Source organism: Sceloporus occidentalis, unplaced genomic scaffold (assembly GCF_023333645.1).
Source record: "Sceloporus occidentalis isolate IW3139 unplaced genomic scaffold, rSceOcc1.0.p SCAF_30, whole genome shotgun sequence".
Classification (NCBI taxonomy): Eukaryota; Metazoa; Chordata; class Lepidosauria; order Squamata; family Phrynosomatidae; genus Sceloporus; species Sceloporus occidentalis.
The window spans coordinates 7,747,111-7,767,947 of NW_028317010.1; positions in this window are offsets into that span (position 1 = coordinate 7,747,111).

Below are 20,837 nucleotides of genomic sequence, written 5' to 3' on the forward strand. Positions count from 1 at the left end.
GGGATAATCTGGAGGCAGTATGGGCCCTTTTAATGTAACGGGAAGACAAGCCAGGATTGCTTTTCTCAAGTGGAGCAAGTGGTGTTACACATATTCAACACTATCTGGGATCCCCTCACGCACACAACGCTATCCAGCAGCCCTTTTGCCTGTCGTACACAGCAACATCCATATGCACACCAAGCACTTGATAGCACAAATTCTCAGTCACGTTGTGAAGGATGTGTAAGCAAGGTCTAATCATTTAACCCTGCCAATAGTAACCAACAATTCACATGGTGACAATGCTATTATATATGTGTGTGTTTTAATATACACAGCTTTCCTTTTTATAGGGCAAAACATGGTTCCACGTTTCCACCTGTCCTGCTCCCATTCGGTAACTGAGTAATACCGGTTACATGACCGTGCACTAGAAGTGTGTCAAGAAAGTAAAAGGGAGGTGGAGGGAACGCTGTGAGAGCAGGAGAGAGAGAGGGCGAATGAGTGATGTGTGAGGGAGGGAGCTGAGGTAGAGGGATAGCTATGAAAATCGGGAGAGGGAAAGCTATGAGAGGGTGAGCTGTGAGAAAGGTGATGGAGAACTGTAAGACGGAAAGTTAATGAGTGTGTATATGTATGTATTAGTTTTTGTCATTACCTTGCGTGAGTGTATGATGTTAGTATCTGCGTGCCTGTGTGTCAATGTATGGTTTGAGTGTGTGTATGTTTATGGTATTAGCCTGTGTATATGAGTGTATGCTGGTAGCATATGTGTATGAGTATATGCTGTTAGCATTTGCATCCGTTACTGTATGGTGCTATACGATGCATGTTGATGTATGGTGTGAGTCAGCATATGGCATTATAGTGTGTGTATGTTAGTGTATGGTGTTAGAGTGTTAGCGGCGAGCCAAAAGTTAGTGGAGTCTGCAAGAGGCGAAAATAAGGGGGGTGTATATGTGTATGGTGTTAGAGTCAGCGCGTGAGCGTTAGAGTTAGTGTGTGAGTGTTAGTGTAAGGTGTTGGAGTGAGTGTGTTAGTGTAGGATGTTAGAATGAGTGTATGGTGTTAATTAAGGCAGGTGTTAGTGTATGGCCTTAGAGCGAGTATAGGATGTTAGTATTAGAGTGTGTGTATGTGTATATTCATGAATAGTGTTAGAGTGAGTGTGGAGGTATTAGTGTGTATGTGTGTATTAGTGTGTTAGTGTATGGTGTTAGAGTGATCCCTCATTCCAGCTGCACAGGGCACTGCAGACACCTTGGTACTCCAGACCATCTATGATAAAAGTGACCCTAAAATGATATAAGGAGGTAGAATCACGCAAGTAAGTTGAAACGCATCTGGGTAAAGGTTTACAGGGCAAACTATTGATACCATATGTATTCAAATATATGTGTGCTATTACATGTATATATAAAGGGATAGTAATTACTAGACTTGGGCACCAGGGGGCCCTTCGTGTTCATCTTCGTGCTCGTCTTCGGGGGGAAAAAAATCAACCAATTGGTTGATGCCAGTGGAGGTCCCTGTAGGCGACCAATAGGCTCATTCGCACTGCCCTGTAACCCGTGACGGCGAACCTGCGGATTTCCACTTCCATGAACTGCTGCGATGCCAAGGTAAGTTAGAAGGGGGGGAGACTGGTAGACGAAGACGATCACGAAGATTCGTGGTGTGTGTCTTCGTCTTCGCCTACGTTTTACCGCCGCTATCTTCTCTTCGGCCTGTCTTCGGAACGAACACGAAAACGCACTCTTCGTGTTCGTTTTCATGTTTGCTCGAAGACGAATGCACAAGTCTAGTAATTACACGTTGTTGCCAACAGAGGGCACAGAAAACGTCATGTAGCCCTGGGTCCCGCACCCCACTAAAGACAACCCTCTAGATACTTAGAGCTGAGTAGGGTTAGTTACCATTTACAAAACTTCAGGCTATATTACCAATTTGCACATTCTCTGTATTTAACTTTTATTTTATACATCCACACAAAGTATTTAAACTTCATCTACTAGCTTGAACGACCAGTCCTCCATATGTTACCTATAATGTCATCATTGTTGGCATTACTGGATGTATGCACACACACACTCACACTCACATTTACACTTGTCAGAGTTCAACACCTTCTTAAGTACTTAAAAGGGATCTGATTTCCTCTTTATTTGCTGTTAATCTATTTTATTGGTGCAGCATAAATATTATATGACACGAAGGCTTCTCACAATAAAGTGATTAGAGAATGGAGGCAGAGTGTAACCCTCTCCTGCCCAGAGACAGAGGCAAGGGCTGCAGTGAGTGAGTGGGAGCTCTCAGTACCTGGCTGCCTGGAAGCCACGCCCTCCCCCAGCCTGCGCTATAGCAATAGCCGGACGCTATGCAGCTGAATGCAACAAGTATCCCGGGGGCTGTTTGCTGAAACCCATGCAGAGTAGCCCTATTTCAGTGCATTAGAGGGATTTCTGTAAACCTAAATTTACAACTTCTAAGGAAGACTTTCCAGGAGGTGTGAGACATGGCTTCCTCTCCTTTAAGAGATGGCAAGGGCAGAACTCAGGTGAGAAGGCTCTGTAACTCTCACTGTACCTGTCTTAGAAGTTTTCTGACATTCTTTTCTTATAGTTTACTTTGCTGTTTAAAATTATATTTATTATTTGATCATCATTCTAAGTTTATATGCACTTTCTGAAAGTCCATAATGTTGGGTAATTCGAGATAATGTATATACAAACACACCTTAATGTATTTTAACTTTGCATATGAGCAGATCAACTGATTTGTGTTGTATTGCAGTGTTTTGGGTTGAGAAATATTCATTGAACTTGGTTCCTGTAGTTGTGAACTTTATGGCAGTCAAAATGGCAAATATTCTTTTGAAATGTATTCTGTTCCTGTGTATGAATCCCTTGATGATCAGACTATTAATGCACATGAAACAGAAAGGAAAAAGAAAGATTAGCAGATAAGGAAAAGAAACTGATGCATACTGTTTTGAGGACAAATCACTGTTTTTATAAAACTATAGACCTGTCAGGTTCATTTGCAGTGGATTATGACAGTAATGATAAGCCATTCACATGCTGTCAGGCTATGGCATGTTTTGAATAGAATTCCAGTATGTTAGCTTTTGAAATGTTCTGCATTTATCAGTTTTATTAAGCATGTTGGCACACTGCTATACCTAATGGAGAAAATATTATTATATTTAAAGTATTTTGTTTCCAAAACTATAAACTAATTCATTCAGTACCCCAGTTCTCTAGAATAAACATCTACAATGTAGCTGATCATTCTTGTCAAGTAAGAGTTAATCTTATAATGTCATGAAATGCAAATGTAAAATTGCCATTAGTGGTTGATAATTATCCAGCACTATTTACAATAGCCAGGATCTGAATTAATTAGTTTGTTGTTTCGATTCTAAATAATGTTAGATACCTTTGGGGTCCAGTTCTGAACTGGAGTTACATGACTGTTGTGAAAACACAATTTAATTTTATTTATTTTTCAATTAAATATGTTTTCTTTTCTCACCCAAAAAAACAACAAAAAAACCAAACTGGCGTTACCTTAAAATCATATTTTTTTTATTTCTGTTGAAATCAGAACCAGTAAACACTGTAGCATTTATTTTTCGCTGTGTGTTGATGTATCTTTCTTGGGAGTTTGTAGAATAATCTAACAAAGAGCTGTTGTTGTGCTTGTGATCTCAATAGTCGCTTTTTAGAATGGTAGTTTTTATAATTTATGATTGATGAGAGGCAGATGGAAATGTATTTTCATTCATTATTTCCGCATTTTATAATGTGGCTTAACGTCTGTATCGCTAAAATACGCGGTTGCACTGATTAGCAAATCATTTGATACATAATTAATGAACATTTACAGGCTTTAAATGTGTTTCTCCTTATCAAACAGTATTCCAGTTAAGATATACCGTATTATGTTTTTATGTGTAGTTTCTTCATGATGTGTTATATGTTCCAGTTGCAAACCAGGCTGGACTGTGTACGTTCCTTTAGCTGTTGGCGATCTGCAAATTCTAGCTGCCCAGTCAACCAAAAGGAATTTTTTCGAGGTTGTTAAACGACAGATTCTATGATTTGCACCCATGAGAATCATGGGTAACAACGTTGCAGGGTTTTTAGGGGCCCATCTGTAACACTGGCATTAGTCAACATAATGCATGTCCTCCGACTGGGGCCTCTATACCTCGTACAGCCCTTAAATAGTGAGGCCTAAGGACACAATAGAAAGCTTAATTTAGTTGTACATTGTACATGTAAAAAGTATGTATCAAAACATACCGTATTTTTCGCTCTATAAGACGCACCTGCTGATAAGACGCACCTAGATTTTAGAGGAGAAAAAAAAGGAAAAAATATTTTGAGCTAAAAAATGGGCTAAAATATTTATTACAATAACTGAATAAGCTATGAACACAGTAAGACACACACAGTAAGACACACACAGACACAGTGAGACACACACAGACACAGTGAGACACACACACACAGTAAGACACACACAGTAAGACCTCCCTCCCTAACCCCCCCTTCTCAGGATCTCCCCTCTAACTCCCTAACCCCCCCTTCTCAGGATCTCCCCTCTAACTCCCTAACCCCCCCCTTCTCAGGATCCCCCCCCCCGCCCCGGTCACTTACCTTAAACTCCTGTGTTGGAAGCGTGAGGCGTTTGTCTCGGGTGCCGGCGCTTCACTGCTGAGCGCCGGCGTCTGACGTCATATGCCGGCGCCCAGCGTAAAGCGCCGGCACCCGAGACAAACGCTTCCAACACAGGAGTTGAAGCGCTGAGGCAGGCGGCGGTGGCGGTGGCGGCCGCCGCCAGCAAAGGATTCCTGTATATCTGTCAGGCAGGGGGGCCCGAGAGTTGCCGAGCGGTTGTCTTCAGCAACCGCTCGGCACCCCTTGGGCCCCCCTGACTGGCAGAAATCCAGGACTCCTCTGCTGGCGGCCGCCGCCGCCTGCCTCAGTTGCGACCCCCGGATTTATCGGCGTATAACACGCAGGTAGGGTTTAAGCTCCGGATTTTAGTTAAAAAAGTGCGTGTTATACGCCGATAAATACGGTATATCGTTGCCCCCCCCCCTCCCTCCCTCCCTCCCTGCGTGCGTGCATGCATGCATCTATCTTCGCTCCATAAGACGCGGCTGATTTTTCATCCTACTTTGGGAGGAAAAAAACTGCGTCTTATGGAGCGAAAAATACGGTAATTGGTTAAGATAATACAGGTTTATGTTAATTTGTCTGTGGTTTTTGTGACTGTTAGACAAAGAAATGTACAAAAAGTCAATTCCATGAGGAGAGGAATCTCTGGTGATCATCTACGTAGCTCACCAGGATGTCTCTTCAAACTTTGCATGGAGCATATGAGGTTGATACTCTTTAAAAAGTGTTTTCTTTTTTTTTTAAATACTTCCATACTAATATGAATTTTAAGCACCACCTTATAGAAATATCATAAAATATAGTTAGGTACATATACACTACTACTACTACTAACTTCCAATGACTTTGGCCAGATTAGAAAACCATGAGACTACCATCTATAATATGTACTTCTTTATTGCATTTACTACCATGGAGTTTCTTTTTTTCACATGATTTTGTTGTGGAATTTATACTGCAAAAAAAACATTGTTGTTCCATCTTTTGTTGTAAATTAAGTGGATACTTTTTGTCAGATATCACTAGAGATAATCCTGTCATATTCTGAATTGATGTTGCAAAGAAGTAAAGCAAATTAATTATTGTTATTATCTTTTCCCATTTATGACATTTTTAGCAACATCCTTTATTTACTTTTTATATGTATCCAAAAAAGTAGCCATTCCAAGTTTACAGCTTGTCTCGTTAGGATAATATGAGCCATCAATTAACGCAGTCATAAAAAAGGGCCAGGTTATTTAGCTTCCCAATCATTGTGTAATCTAAACTGTATAGCCATTTTCCAACTATTCACGCATCAAAATAAATCTTCCTGTCATCCAGAAAAAAATGAACATAACTTTCTCTCCAAAGCCACATCTAATTGTTCTTAGGAAAGCGTAACAAATGTGAAAATTGGCTGGAATCCCAGAATATTTGTAATGGTTTTTTTTTAAATTTATTTATCTAGTGTTAAAGGGACCATACGCTCATTGTTTAAATGTAGGTATACCTTTTCCTACTTTAGCAATTGTATTTAATGTAATCATCAAGCTTAATTACTTGAAAGTATGATTTTTCCATCACTCTGGAATTTACTTTTAAAATATTAATTCTAATGACTTGAGAAGAGTTTCATTCATAAATATTTTACCGTATATTACGCAAAGATTTTAATTCTGTATTTAAAGTGTTACAGGAACATCATTTCATTGTATTGATCTCAACTTTGAATGATACTATTCAGAGTTTGGAAGCAGCTGACATTATAAAGAGAGCATAAAGCACACATGGATGTTTGCATAGACAATAGTGAAGTAGCCACTGTTTAGTGTATACTAGAGGCAATCATGAAAATATGCTTATGGAGCACAGAGTGATCCCTCTTCTTTGCACTGCCCTACAGACAGGCTAGATGGTTAGTGTCATATTATGCGCAATAGTGGCACCCCGTCTGATTTGAAGGTCAGTTGCAGCATTTATTTAATGACCAGCTTAGTCTTTCTTGGAGGAAAAGCTCAATAGGGTTGGCTCTTCATATTGCATAAAATAGTGAGCTAAAAACTCAACTGATATGTATGGTCCTTCAGGAAACGCCTTATTGGTTTATTTACTAAAGTGAGTAGGTAAGTTTGGAGGAGAGTTTCAACTCACTGATATAACTAGGCAACAGGCATTATAATAAGGGCAACCTTAGTGAGTTGTTTTTTTTCTGCAAGAAGGACTGAATTGAGCCTGTATAATGCATTGTTAAGCCAGTGCATGTTGTTGAGTTACATTATAGATGAAACTGTGCATAGTGCAAGGCCAGCTCTCCTTTTCCTGCATGAAAACCTTACCACATTTGACTCTGCATAATTGTCCAATCTGTGGGTTGAAATGACTGAAAACTCCAACATTGAGTAGTAGCAGTATGAAAAGTGTATATGGTAGTCAGGCAAATGCGCAGTGGGCCACTGGCTGACAGTGCTACATACTTATCCCATCTGCCACCCCATCAGCAAATCAGGTGCTGCAGTTTTCAGCATATCCAGCTGTCGGCCACACTTCTGCCATCAGGCAGCCGCCAGCCTCTTTGGCAATCTGGCCCTGATGGTAGTGGCAGATTTGGTAGTTTGGTGTGTAAACAAGCATGGTGTCACACAAACCACAATGAAAGAAAATATATAAAAAATATATAAATAAATATGATCATGTATTGAGAAATTAATCCCACACAAGTCTTATTACATACAACATATTCTATACTGTGCTTAATCTGTGGAATAGCGCTGTTTTTGAAGCTTTTATTATTTGTGGGAGGAGGTGACAATTTAAAAACTTTAAACTGCTTGTTGCAACGTGTTTTTATTCAGGTATTTAGAGAAGCTTGTCACAAAGTCTACGGTATAAAGATGTAGGCTTCCTTTATGATTTTCACTGGTTTAAATGAAACCAGAGGTATTAGTAACTTGTATGTAATTTTAGAATGAGTCATCTTAATGTTTCAATTTATGGTACCACCTCAAGAGACAAATTAGCACCTTTTATTTCTCTTTTGCTTTGTACCAATTATTATTACTGCTTTAGATGCAAATAATAAAAGGTTTTGCCGTTTAAGTGTAAAGCATTTACTACTCACACACATTTTAGTAAGTTGGTGGCCCAAAGGTCTACTGCCTCCCTGTAAGACTGGAGAGGCAAGGGCAATATTCAAGACTTGGTCATATGAGGGAGAGGTGGCAGAGATTTGTCAATTATATCTCTCACAAGATCACTAATTATTTTGGCCCCTGCACCAAAGTATATTAGGATTAGCCCTTCCCTTAAGCGCCTATGTATTTTATGTATTATTTGTTTTTTAATGATACAGCAAGGTAAAGACAGATCTTGTCCATTCATAGTTCAACCATAGATGTTCCTAAAACTTTTAATTAGGGGCATCTGGAATACCAATCAAGGACTTCACCTTCTAGCTTTACCATTTTGGTTTATGGTTTTTGATATATATATATATAATTTATCATGAACTAAGCACAATAATATTTGCTTCTCGTTCATTAATTCTTAAGAAGAAGAACATTTTGTCATCAACACATATAATACAATAGAATAAAAGAGATTTTAATTCTATAATGTAACATATTTTATCTTAAGAAATAAAAAAAAAAACGGCTCACACAGGTAAATAAAGCATAGTATGCCAAAAAAAAAAGATTGTTTGAAGGAAAAAATAACACGGTACTTTCCTCTCAACGTCAGAACAGGAACCCATAATATTTAATTATGTTTCATTAGACCTTGGCTGTGTATCAAATTTAGCTATATTCATCTACTTTCTTCATATTTGTCAGGAAATATTGTTGATAATGGGTTGTGACTCCAAGCTGGGCTGTGCTCATGAGACCTACCTGGCTAGAATTATTTAATTGGAGCCTATGCCAGTTATCATCACTACATACTAGACATGTCCACGGCGTGCAAGATTGCTTCGTTTTTGCTGCGTTCGTTTTCAGGAAACAAACTTTGTCTCCCGGCCTTTCGGCTCAAACAATATTCTGAGGTCTTTTTTGCTTTGGACCGGCATTCGAGGGGCATTCCTAAAAGGGGGAGATCCCTGACACCTTCTTGACTCACCTTTCATTATAGAAATCCCCCCACAGTTAGGATGGTCAAAGAGGTGCAGCAGCAGCAGTAGTAGTAGTGCTCTGGGCCTGGGCAGACAGACATTGGCGCATCATAGGTACACGCAGCCCCGTGGAGCAGGACTGGATTTCCCCAATAATATATATCTTAAAATGCCTGGTTTTGTTCATTTTCTCACTCATTCTGACTCTGACTTTATTTCAATATTCTTATTACCCTCTTTTCTCACTATCTACCCCCTCTCCTCCTCCTTCTTACTATCTACCCCCTCTCTCCTTCTTACTATCTACCCCCCCTCCTACTTACTATCCACCCTCTCCCTCTCGCCAGTGGCTTCGCCGGGGGGGGGCCAGAGGAGGCCATGGCCCCCCTACATTATGCTGTGCCCCCCAGTGTGCCCCCCCAATTGAAACGCTATACCATTGACCCGGCCCACCGCCGGGAAACCGGGACATTTACCGGTGTACCGGCACACTAAGCTCCAATTGCAGCCGATGCGGCTGACAGTTTCAAGGCAGCTGTAAAACCACCTCCGCTGGCCACTTAATGGAATGCCGGCATGCCGGTCACTGACTGAGGCTCTTCGTCCCGCTCCTTTGAAGGGGGCGGGCTCTTACGGAACAGTTGCTTGTCACTGCTTGACAGGGAGAAGAGCACAAGGGAGAAGAGCAGTGGTGTTACAGTGGAAGAATGAAGGCCAGCAAAAAAAGTATTTTATTTTAAATAAATAGTGGAGGTGACAGAAGGAGGGACATTAACAAGGGGGGGCTGCATTGGGAAAATTAAATAATACAAAAAGATGGTGGCTGGGGACATAATTACACATCAGGGTGGTTAGAAGGATGTCACATATATCAATACACAACCGGGGGGGGGGTTAATACACATGGGTATGGGGGCCATTATATTAACCAGTACAAGGGGTTGGTGCATCAAAATATACAAGGGAGGGGGGCTGGCTGGGGGCATCAAATAAATCAATACATAAGGGAGGGGGGCTGGCTGGGGGCATCAAATAAATCAATACATAAGGGAGGGGGGCTGGCTGGGGGCATCAAATAAATCAATACACAAGGGAGGCTGGCTGGGGGCATCAAATAAATCAATACACAAGGGTGTATTGCAAAAATGCACAAAGGGGGTGGCTGGGGGGGGCACAAATACACAAGGGTCAATACACACAAACAACAAAGCAATGTGGAAGGCATTTTTTAAACTATTAGTAGGTTATCCCATCCTGATGTGGGGGTCCATGTGGCAGCAGAGCCTGTCCTGGTGTATGTGTTTGGGTGTCAGTGTGGCAGACCCTGTCCTGATCATCTGTTTCCTGGCACTTTACTTGCTGTAGAGGGTTAAATAGAACTTTGTAATTTTTATTTATCCAGTTTTTGTGGTCACTTCAGAGGACAAAACTTTCTAGGCCTAGAAATCAGTGAGAGGAAAAGTAAAGGTTTTGTGTTATTTACTCTTATTTCAATCTGAATATATTATTAAAAAGGAAACGTAGATGTTGGTTCAGAGTTTGTGAAACTCAATTCTTGATTACAGTATACAGGACACTATTCCCCTTTGGTTTCACAGGCCTTCACAGACCAAGTGGTATTCAGCTTAGTTATATGCAGCTGTGTGCATTGTGTTATCTGTGATGAGGTGTTCATTTGGTGACGCAGTGCTAAGATGGTTGTGTTGCATTAATGGCTAAAAGTTTTGTTCAAGTTTCATATTTCGTTTTCAAGAATATTGTTAAGAATAATGCTATCACTGTTTTGTTGCACTGAATAAAACTGGACTTTTTCATCTAAAAAATTTTGCAGTAGCAAATGTTTGATTCCATTATGTATAATCTCCTTAATTTATTTGGGCCTTTTAACTTTTTTGATTTCTGGGATTTTAATAATGTGATAAAAAAGAATGATTTATAGTTGTTTGGATGTCAAATAGTGTGTCAAATTCTGTTGATCTATATCTCCTATGCTATGTTTCCATACATTATTTATGTATACCTGCAAATACAGGTTTTTTTTGTCTTATTCAGTTGCATGTGCTGTTTCCATGTGTTGTTTATTTGATCTATACCTGAACTACAGGGTGTAAGTAAAAGAGCGGTATGGTTTAGTGAATAAGGGGACAGAGGGACTCTGGGGATGATTACAGGGGAGAGGACCTCTCAATGTGATGGTGCAGTCAGAAGGAGGGAACACTGCACTGACTCTCACAGTCTTCCCCTGATCTGCAGTCAGTGTGGCAAATATATTGGCAGCAGGGTCTAATATTAATATATATCGGAAGCTGGGACTAATAATATATACCGGCAGCAGGGTCTAATATTAATATATATCAGCAGCAGGAGCTAATATTAACATATATTGGCAGCAGGGGCTAATATTAATATTTATTGGCAGCAGGGTCTAGTATTTATATTCATATTGGCAGCAGGGTCCAATATCGGCAGCAGGGGCTAATAATTTATATCGGCAGTAGGGGCTAATATTAATATATGTTGGCAGCAGGGTATAATTTTTATGTATATCGGCAGCAGGGTATAATATAAGTATGTATCCGCAGCAGGGGCTAATATTAATATATATCCGCAGCAGGTGTTAATATTAATATATATCGGAAGCAGGGTGTAATATTTCTATATATCTGCAGCAGGGGCTAATATTAAAGAATGAAAAATACCTGCCAGTTTATCTGTTATTTTGAAATCATATTTTATTCACGGTCTTTACTTCAAAGAGATAAGTGCATATTATGTAGTTAAAAATGCACGTCTAACGTATGTATGTATATATATATATATATATATATATATATATATAGTGTATATGTACCGTTTTATAATTGGCCCCCCTACTTTGGTCCCTGGCCCCCCATGTGCCCCCCCTAAATATGAAAGCTGGAGACGCCACTGCCTCTCGCCCCTTTGTAGTTCACTTACCTTCAGACGTACGGTGGTGGGAGCGCGAGGCTTCTTTCTTCAGTGTCTTTGTTGCGGTGCGCACTGCTGCCAGCACCGCGATCAAGACACTGAAGACAGAAGCCTCGCGGGGGGAGGAGAAGGGCGCCGAGCGGTTGCTGAAAACTTCTCTCTCCTCCGCTATAACAGCCTCCACTCTTCTGGGAAGGCGTTCCACAAGATTTTGTGTCGGTGGGAATTTTTGAATATTCAGCCAAAAGAGCATTTGTTGTTGAATGAGAAGACCTTGCTTGGCGAGGAAGGATAATGGTCTGGGGTTGTTTTTCAGGGTTTGGGGCCCTTAGTTCTTGTGAAGTGTTATGTAAATGCTACACCATACAAACACATTTTATGCAATTGTATGTCTCTGACTTTGTGGCACCAAACAAGGAATTCTTCACCATAATAATCCCATTTTTCCAAAGATTGAGATAATAAGGTTTGTGCAGCCACCCGATATTGTAGTGTTCCACCCAATGAGAAGCAAGATTAGAATACAGAACATGTAGTGATGAAATTTATTATATGGAAGATAACTTGAAGCCAGTCTTCGTGGCACAGATTTCTGAGCAGGATGCCTGCTAAGGCTGAGGCAATTAGCCAAGTAGGAACAAACCATGAACATATTAAATTAATGAAGAAACAAAGCTATATCCTGAGGCACCAAAAGCACCTACTTACGCAGGCCAAGTAAAGTTGGCTGACTGAGTCTTTGTTTGCAATAATTTGTTACCTGAGTCCAATGTTTGGCTGTTCTTGAAGAGCAAACCATATAGAGAGAGTAAGTATACATAGATTTTTATTCTTGAGAAAACCATTATATTCAGAATGGAGCAACTTTCATTTATTTTTAATACACTGAAAAAAGGATTATACATTGAGTGATGTCGCAAATTATATAGTCTCATGCACTAACTAGGGCTCCTAGTAAATAAGGCCAAATAGGTATGTATATTTGACAGAACTTGTACCCAAATGTTATTAATGTTCCATTAAAAGTGATATCTATCTAAAAGTGTTAAACATTTAATTGCGTCAAGAGTTTTAATTTTATTTCCGGATACGAAGTAGTGACTGAAGGCATTAGCATAGTAGGGTTACTGAAAGAGAAATGTTAAGAAGACTGGTAGTGAAGACCAATTTGTATTGATCCAGATGGGATATAATTAGGGAATTTACTATTATTTCAATTGTATCTTGAAACAGGCTTTAATTAAATAAGGTTGAAAGAAACTCAGATCTGGTGAAAATTCCCACTGTTTTGCTCAAATCAATTTTTTTCAATTGTAGAAATAGAATATTTATTTAGTGCATTTCCATACAGTCTAATATTGTATGGTGTAAATGTAATTTAAATGTAATTGTTACAGTTTGACCGGCACTTGGTAGCCACAGCTGACTATTTCTGGTCATGTGACACAGTGAAAGTGTTCTCTGGAAAACAAAGTGATCATCTGGTGACAACAATGAAATGTGATGCCTGACTTCTTATGTATAGTTACTCAGGCTGAAAACAAGATTAAATTGAGTATAGTTTGCTGGATGGTTGAACAATGAACTAAATTCCAACTAACTTATGTACATAAATCATACCTACCATCAGTTCTGAATTTATTGGGACAGTCATCTGATGGTGATATATATAAAACCATAAATAATACTAATAATTTCAAAGAGGGGAAATGTTAAAACAAGAGTAAGTAGTCTATAACTGGAGAGTCAGAAGTTTATAATGTAAGCTAGTTTTGATTTACCAAGAGGGTGGAAGATACATTGAACAGCCTCCCAGAAGAAGATGTAGAGGTTAATACAGTGAGGGGATATAAGCATGCATATGATAGGGATAAGGCTATTCTGAATGTAACAGAAGACCAAAAAAATGGGCAGACTGGATTGAAAAGTCCGCTAAGACATTTTCAGGATATGGTCCTCTTTAAGGGTCATACCATTGCTATGTACGCCTTAAACATTAAAGTTCATATGACTTCTGTAATGTCCCTTTAATGAGTAAATGAGAATGCTCTAAATTGGTGGTGACTAACATACCTGGGAACGGACCTTGACACGCCCCACTCCTCACCCATTTTCTCTTTAAATGGGGATATTTGCAGCTAAGAAGTTTATAATAGTCTTTTACCCTTGATATGTTAATAATGCTTCTTTTATTATGAAGAGGGTAAGTTTCTAAATAAATAAGAATATATTGCACCAAATACTAGTGAATGTTTTGTGTGAGTAGTCAAACTTTAAGGGGCAGTCCTGCTTTTTTTTAGGTCAGCGAAGCAAACGGTAGGCATCCTTGAAGCAGCAGCTTTTGTTTCCTCTGGCAGATACACTGTGTATACCGAACACACACCGGGATTCAGTTTTGTTTTCTATAAACAACATTGTGTCACTGCAGAAATACTGCAAATTATTCATATATCTAACTTTCCATGATAGGTGATAATAAAATGGCCAAACTATGCAAATCACCTCTTTAAGATTACTTTTATTGCCTTATGTGGGAATTGATGCCATTTTAATTAGAGTGGTATGTGTAACATGTCTATGTTGCCTGTTGAGTCTTGACCAATGTGGACTCAACATGGGAAAGAATCCTTGATAATGCTCCTTGAAAAGAGAATTCAGCGGACACACACCCGCATAGTGGTATAAATGTAGGGTTTGGATAATTTAATCTTTCTTTGTTACTGTTCCTGATTTCCACTCCTCTTTGCCAGTTGCTCCATTGGCTCCTCATACCCTCCAGAATCAAATTCAAACCCCTGACCTACAGAGCCCTTAACAACTTTCCACCCCCTAGATATCTACCCTCCTATCTAAATACACCCCTAACCGCTCTCTTCATTCCTCTCATGAACCGCATCTCTCTACTGGCATTACCTCTTCCCACTGCCGCATAGAGGATTTCAGCCGTGCTGTACCCCTTCTCTGGAATTTCCTTTCTTGTTCTGTCAGACTTACTCCCCCAAAGCTCTCTGAAAACCCACTTTTTTGAGAAGCATACAACCTTTCCTCATAACACTCTCAGCCAGCATCCCATCTCAGCTATCTGAATGAGCAACAACTTCTACAAATCATCCTGACCCAACCAACTCATCCCCATCAAAAAACCCGGCCTCTCCTACGGTTTCATTTCCCCCTTCACCCAAACTAGATTGAAAGCTTGCAGAAGCAGGGCCCTCTTCTCCTTTTGTACCAGTTTGCTACTGTTCGTAATTTCAAAGTACTCTACTGACACTGTTGTAACAGCGCTACGAAATAAATGAGTGTAGTGCTTACTATATCTCCGAACTGCCAGATTGTCACTCAGTAGTAAGGATCCAACAGTGCTTTTTTACTTAAGACTCCTATCAAGCAAACCTTATTTTTACGTATGTTAGGTTAGCTTATTTTTTTATGTGTTACAAATGACATGAACTGGCTGTCTAAGTGCACAAAGCATGATAAATGAATACATCCTCTAAGGTTGTGACATACTAAGTGTGCTTGGTATTTTTATCAGTCACAATGCAGTCTCCAGACAGGTAGAAACTAGTATCCTTCCCTCCGTCATCAAAGCACCACTCTCTGTTGTGTGAAAGTTGTTTAAGCATTCAGTATAGTGCAATGTAAAATTAAATAAATAAAACTTTGAAGCATAAAAGACTTATTGTTTGCCATGAAAGCACTTCCCTGGGATCATTTAATAATAATGATTATGAAGCTTTAGGACATTGCAGCATAGATCTGTGAAACATGATAGCAGTGTTTACCTGTAGATGTTTTCTTATCAGCATACCAGCAGATTTTGTTGTTGCCTTTGTATACATGTAAAAATATCAAGTAAGGAGACTAAGCAGCTGCCTAGGGTCCTTGGGGCAGTCATAAGAAATCTTGGCCCAGTATAAACCTAAAGATGCCCCCCTGCCCATTTCCACCACCAAGGTCCTACCAACCATGATCCTCCCACTACCTGTCGCATGCTGGCCATTATGCCACCAGTCCCCAAAGCTCACAATAGGTTTACCAGGAAAAGGCCCCCAAATGGACAGCTAGGCCTCAAACCTGCAAGAACACAAACATACATTGTTTGCAGCATTGGTTCCTGGGAAGTGGGTTGTGGGGGCCGAGTTCCGGTTAGCAGGCTGCAAAAGCCAACAAAGGGGCCTGTGCCAAATGAGGGAGGCTGGCAACATACACTGGTACTTGTTGTACCCACCTACAGGCAGTCCTGAGGGGCTTAACTGGTGTAAGTATTACCATTATACAGGAATTACTGAATACAGGAAAGATACAAAGCATCACGGGGTCCATTCGGAATCAGCTGTAGCTCGTTAACTAAAATGTAAAACAGTAATGTAACATTTTTGTAAAGTCTTTTTTGTTTAAATCAATTGGGCCTAAATTGGGCCTAAATATTCTATGTATTATTTGTGTTAAAATATAACCTTTCGCTTAAGGACCCTTAAAAGCTATAGCCTCCAAATATGAATTTGGCTGTTATGATACAAACTTAGCGCGTAATTAAACCTAGAGCTGATTTAGGCTTCGTTTTTGAAGGGATAATACCTGTTGATAAGTACTTCTGAAAAAATGAATTTGCGGTTAATTTGAATAGGATTAGTGAAGTTCTTTTCTCAAATGTCATTGTTCATCAAAGATTCCTCGGGAAATCACTGAATAAATGCAGGTGGGAATACAAAAAATCTTTTTTCACGGTTACAGAATCTAATATCTAAAAAAGTCCAGAACCAGCGGCAGACTTTTTCATTATACAGAATATTACAAATTTCAGCAAATTTGCCTGTAAGCATATAGTATAGTATAGGAGGTATATAGGACAGTGGGATTGGCTTCTGACTAGCCTTTTGTCTACCAATCCATTTGATTAATAGAGAATAGACCCCATTGTATCTCCTTTATGCACAATGACACGAACACGTGTACACTTGCACCCAGAAGCACAGAAAGAAGCGTTTATCCATTTTCAGAGGGACAGACTGTGACACCAGAATATTAGCTAGGCAGGCATGCTCATGTGACCGAAATCAAAGAACAATATGTATGACCATCGTAATGGCACTGGTGAATGTCAGAGAAAGAATTTACAAGTAAACACACAACACGTCATTCATAGGTGAGTATATATTGCTCTGATGGTTGAAAAACAAAGGTCTCATTTAGATTACCTATTTTTTTTATTTTTCTATATTGAATTAACAAAACATATTAGAGTAGCATAATATATTTCCTTTAGCAATTGACTCATTCTTACTCTCTGGTAGGGCAGTGGATTTGTACTGTTTTTCTGTTAATAACCAAACTAGCAAATTATAGATGTATATGGTGCATAATGATTAATAAATGCAAAAAGCATATACATATGTCAAATCAGAACAAATCTACCTCATATTACACTTTACACATGTTACACTTTCACTCTTCCACACATACATTCAGACACACACACACTCACCCACATCCTCTCACATTCATATACTCTCCCACACATATACACATTCACTCTCTCACACATAGACACACGATTTCTGCACACACCCACTTCTATTCTTCTCAGAATGCAAAGTTGAAGTTATGCACCAGGCTGCCCCTCAATTTCTTTGGGTGTCACCAGGCAATAATTTGCTGGGGCAGTAAGCCAAGAAAGCTTCAGTGGTAAAAAAAGCCAGCCAATCATCACTGGGGACAAGGGGCCATGTATAGTTCAGTCCCATTATGATTAGCTGTTCAGCCACCATAACCATGGCTTAAGTTTTTATGGTAGCTGCTAGTGGCCACCTTAGTGGCCACCATGGTGATCACACTAGAGAAATACTGAATTAAGGTATATATGTTGGATCAGTAGCAATTTTGAGAAGGGTTATGTTGAGTTGATGACCTAATTTATTTTATAAGCAGTTTTGTAAGAGTAACAGGAAATTGCTAAAGCTGGCTGATGACATCATAACGAAGAGATTTCAAGTAAAACATAATTTTAATATAATTTATATACATAGGGCGAACCTTTTTTTATATGTATTGGTAGTTGATAGAGAAAAACAAGGCAGCTTATAAAAGACTTTTTAATATTGTTTTTGTCACATTTATATATGTAAGTATATATATATATTTAGTACAGAAACTATTCATGTTGTAGAAGATTGATTTGGGGAAGATTGTTTTTGCAAAGAATACAAATCTTTCTGCTACTTTACTGTCTGACTCCATAAACGAAAGCAATTTCCTTTTAGCTGAAAAGCTTGAAACACGCTGAGATTAATGTGCCGTGTGATTTTGTTGAAGTCTGCAAAGAAAAGGAAAGGAAAAATAGCTGCATTAATGACTCCAGTGTATGCAGTGCATACAGCTGAACTCTGCTGATTTCATGAAGCGATAATTGGGTTTTAGACTTCCTTGGTTTTCCCTAGATGTTCCAAGATATTTCCATGACGGTACTTTTCTTAACTCTTTAAGTGATGGTAAGACAAAGACATTTTATTTATAGGTATGCCTTTTTAGGAAAATAATAATTTTATATTAACATATTAAAAGCAGGTGTTCCTGGTTACCTATTTTGCAGATATATGGACTTATATATATATATATATATATATATACATATATATATATATAGGTACATGAGTATATGATACAAGAGAAATTGGCTTCCTGGTTCTGCATCTAACCTGCACACAGGTGTTCAATAGTGATTCAGACATTTTGCGCAAACCTTATCCTACTACCACAATACTCTGCTACATAAATGCTAGCTGTGCCAGTATATGATGAGAGTATACGATCAGAGCATTTAACCGTTCCCAGGCACTGACTGTACCCCTGCTCAACCAATGCTCAGACTGACATATCTGACAAGTATTAATCTGGATTTATTTGACCCACTATGTATTATGGCCTCTTGGCTACATTTCCAAACCGGTGTTGCTGTATTATATAGAGTTTGGATAATGGGATGTTTGGCTTTAATAGCCACTTCTATTTGAATTTGAGTTTGGTTATCAGCAGCTACATGCAGACTTCTCTATGATATCATCAGGAGGCTTCTCTGTGCATTATGGAATAATACTGGTTTCTATGCGGAGATGCCAGTAACATCACAGTGAGCACATGATTGAGTAGAAACTCATGAGTTTGACACTGTTTCTGAACAACTAATATACAAAATGCTAACCTACATATTGCTATACTTTAATTTAAAAATATACTTGAATCTAAATAAGCTTAATTTTAAGAAAATATCTCACTGTCGATAGGAAGCAATAGGTATTGTAGTTAACATTTCATACCCACCGATACAAAGAACATTTACAAATCTCCTGGCTGTACATGCATGGGTGAAATCAAAGGTTCAGCTACAGTCCACTAATGGAGCTTAATTAGCCTTGCAATCCATTACAATAAAAATGAGAGACCACATCCCACATAAGTAGGATAATTAATTATTTTAAGAGCGAAAAGGGCATACAAGTATCAATCTTTCTGGATTACTGAGTCATAAGAAACTAAATTATAGACATTTATCAATTTCAAGAATTTAAACAAATCACAATAAATACATTTAATACACAACCAAGTGAACTTTTGAACATGTCGTAAAAGCATAATCACAAATGGCCATCAACATTATAGCTTGATGGAAAGCCCAAACATCTGGGATCCAGTATTGCTTTCTTTCATACTGAATACCCAAGTTCCCAATGAAAAATGAACCTGAGAATTGTCAGCAGACTGTATATATTTTAGTTTCGAAATTATTATCATCTGCCTGGATTGATATCAGGGGCCCTGGTGAAAAAATTCCCCCAGGGCCCCCGAATTTCCCCAAGCAACATGTCTCATAGTGCCATATTTGCCCCAAACAGCTTGTGATTGCCTTTGCCCCAAGCATCTTATCACTGCCATCCTAACCCTCAAACAGCATGCTTGTGCTATCTTTTTTCACGCATGGCTTCTCCATTTTGGCTTTATTTTTGTTGTAAAAATCATGACATGTAATATGTCATGTGTTGTTGTTTATCTGCGGTTGTATTTACCCAATTTTTGACCTGCTAATTGACAGGTGATTGGTATTATGTACTGATATGTAAAACCATAGAATTCAAAGAGAGTATACTTTCTTTTTGCACATGACTGTATATGTGTATGTTTAATGCCTATGCTTAAGCGCCTTAGTAAAATGCAAAATGAGTGAGGCAGTTGGCATGTCTGAAATAGCAAACCAACTCTGATGCTGATGTGTTCTAGTTTATGCCTGGCAAATAAAGTAAGTGTTTTTACTGAGACCAAGTGAGCTACCGTCTACCGCTGAGGTCACTGCTCTGGGTCAGGCACAGGGTGGCACCCAACTATAATACACCCATTGGTTTCCATGTTATTTAAAGTCTGTGCCCTGGGATATCTTATTGTGTTTTTTATGTTTTGGGATGTGCTAGTTCTCAGGATGTAAATGTAGGAACATACTAGTATGTATTGCTAGTTCCAATGCAACACTATGCAAGTGTTTAATTGTGGAATGCATTTTTTATTTCTTCACATGTTCAGCCATTCTGCTTGATCCAAATATTTGCCCGAGGCAATGACAATTTACTCGTCTTGCCGTATTTTTTGCATACCTTTAATTCCTTAGTGGGGAAACATGCATTGATATTTTTTTTTCCAAATACAACTTCTGCCAGAAAGGGCACATTCCAGTTATTGCTGTCATATTCAAAATGTTTTAAATATTTTGTTATATAAATGTATAACACCTTCAGTGTGTTTTGCATAAAATTATATAGAAATGCCATAATACTTATTTGCTTACAGACTTTAGTGCTCCTTTTTTATTTAATAAAGAGTTATAAAGGTGCTGCATGATTTGCTTGGGGACTATCAAATAATAAAATTGTGATTCTGATCAATTTGACAGCACATAATGGACTCATACTGTATAAAACTGTCATATAGTCACATTATAGACAGATTTATTGCATTATGATTGCGCTTACTGTCTTTATTGTAACTTATCAAGTTCTTTCTTCAGTTTACTGTTATTATACCAAGAATCTGTTTTGTTTTTCATAAAGCATAGCATGATATATTTGATGTGAGGATACACTTTA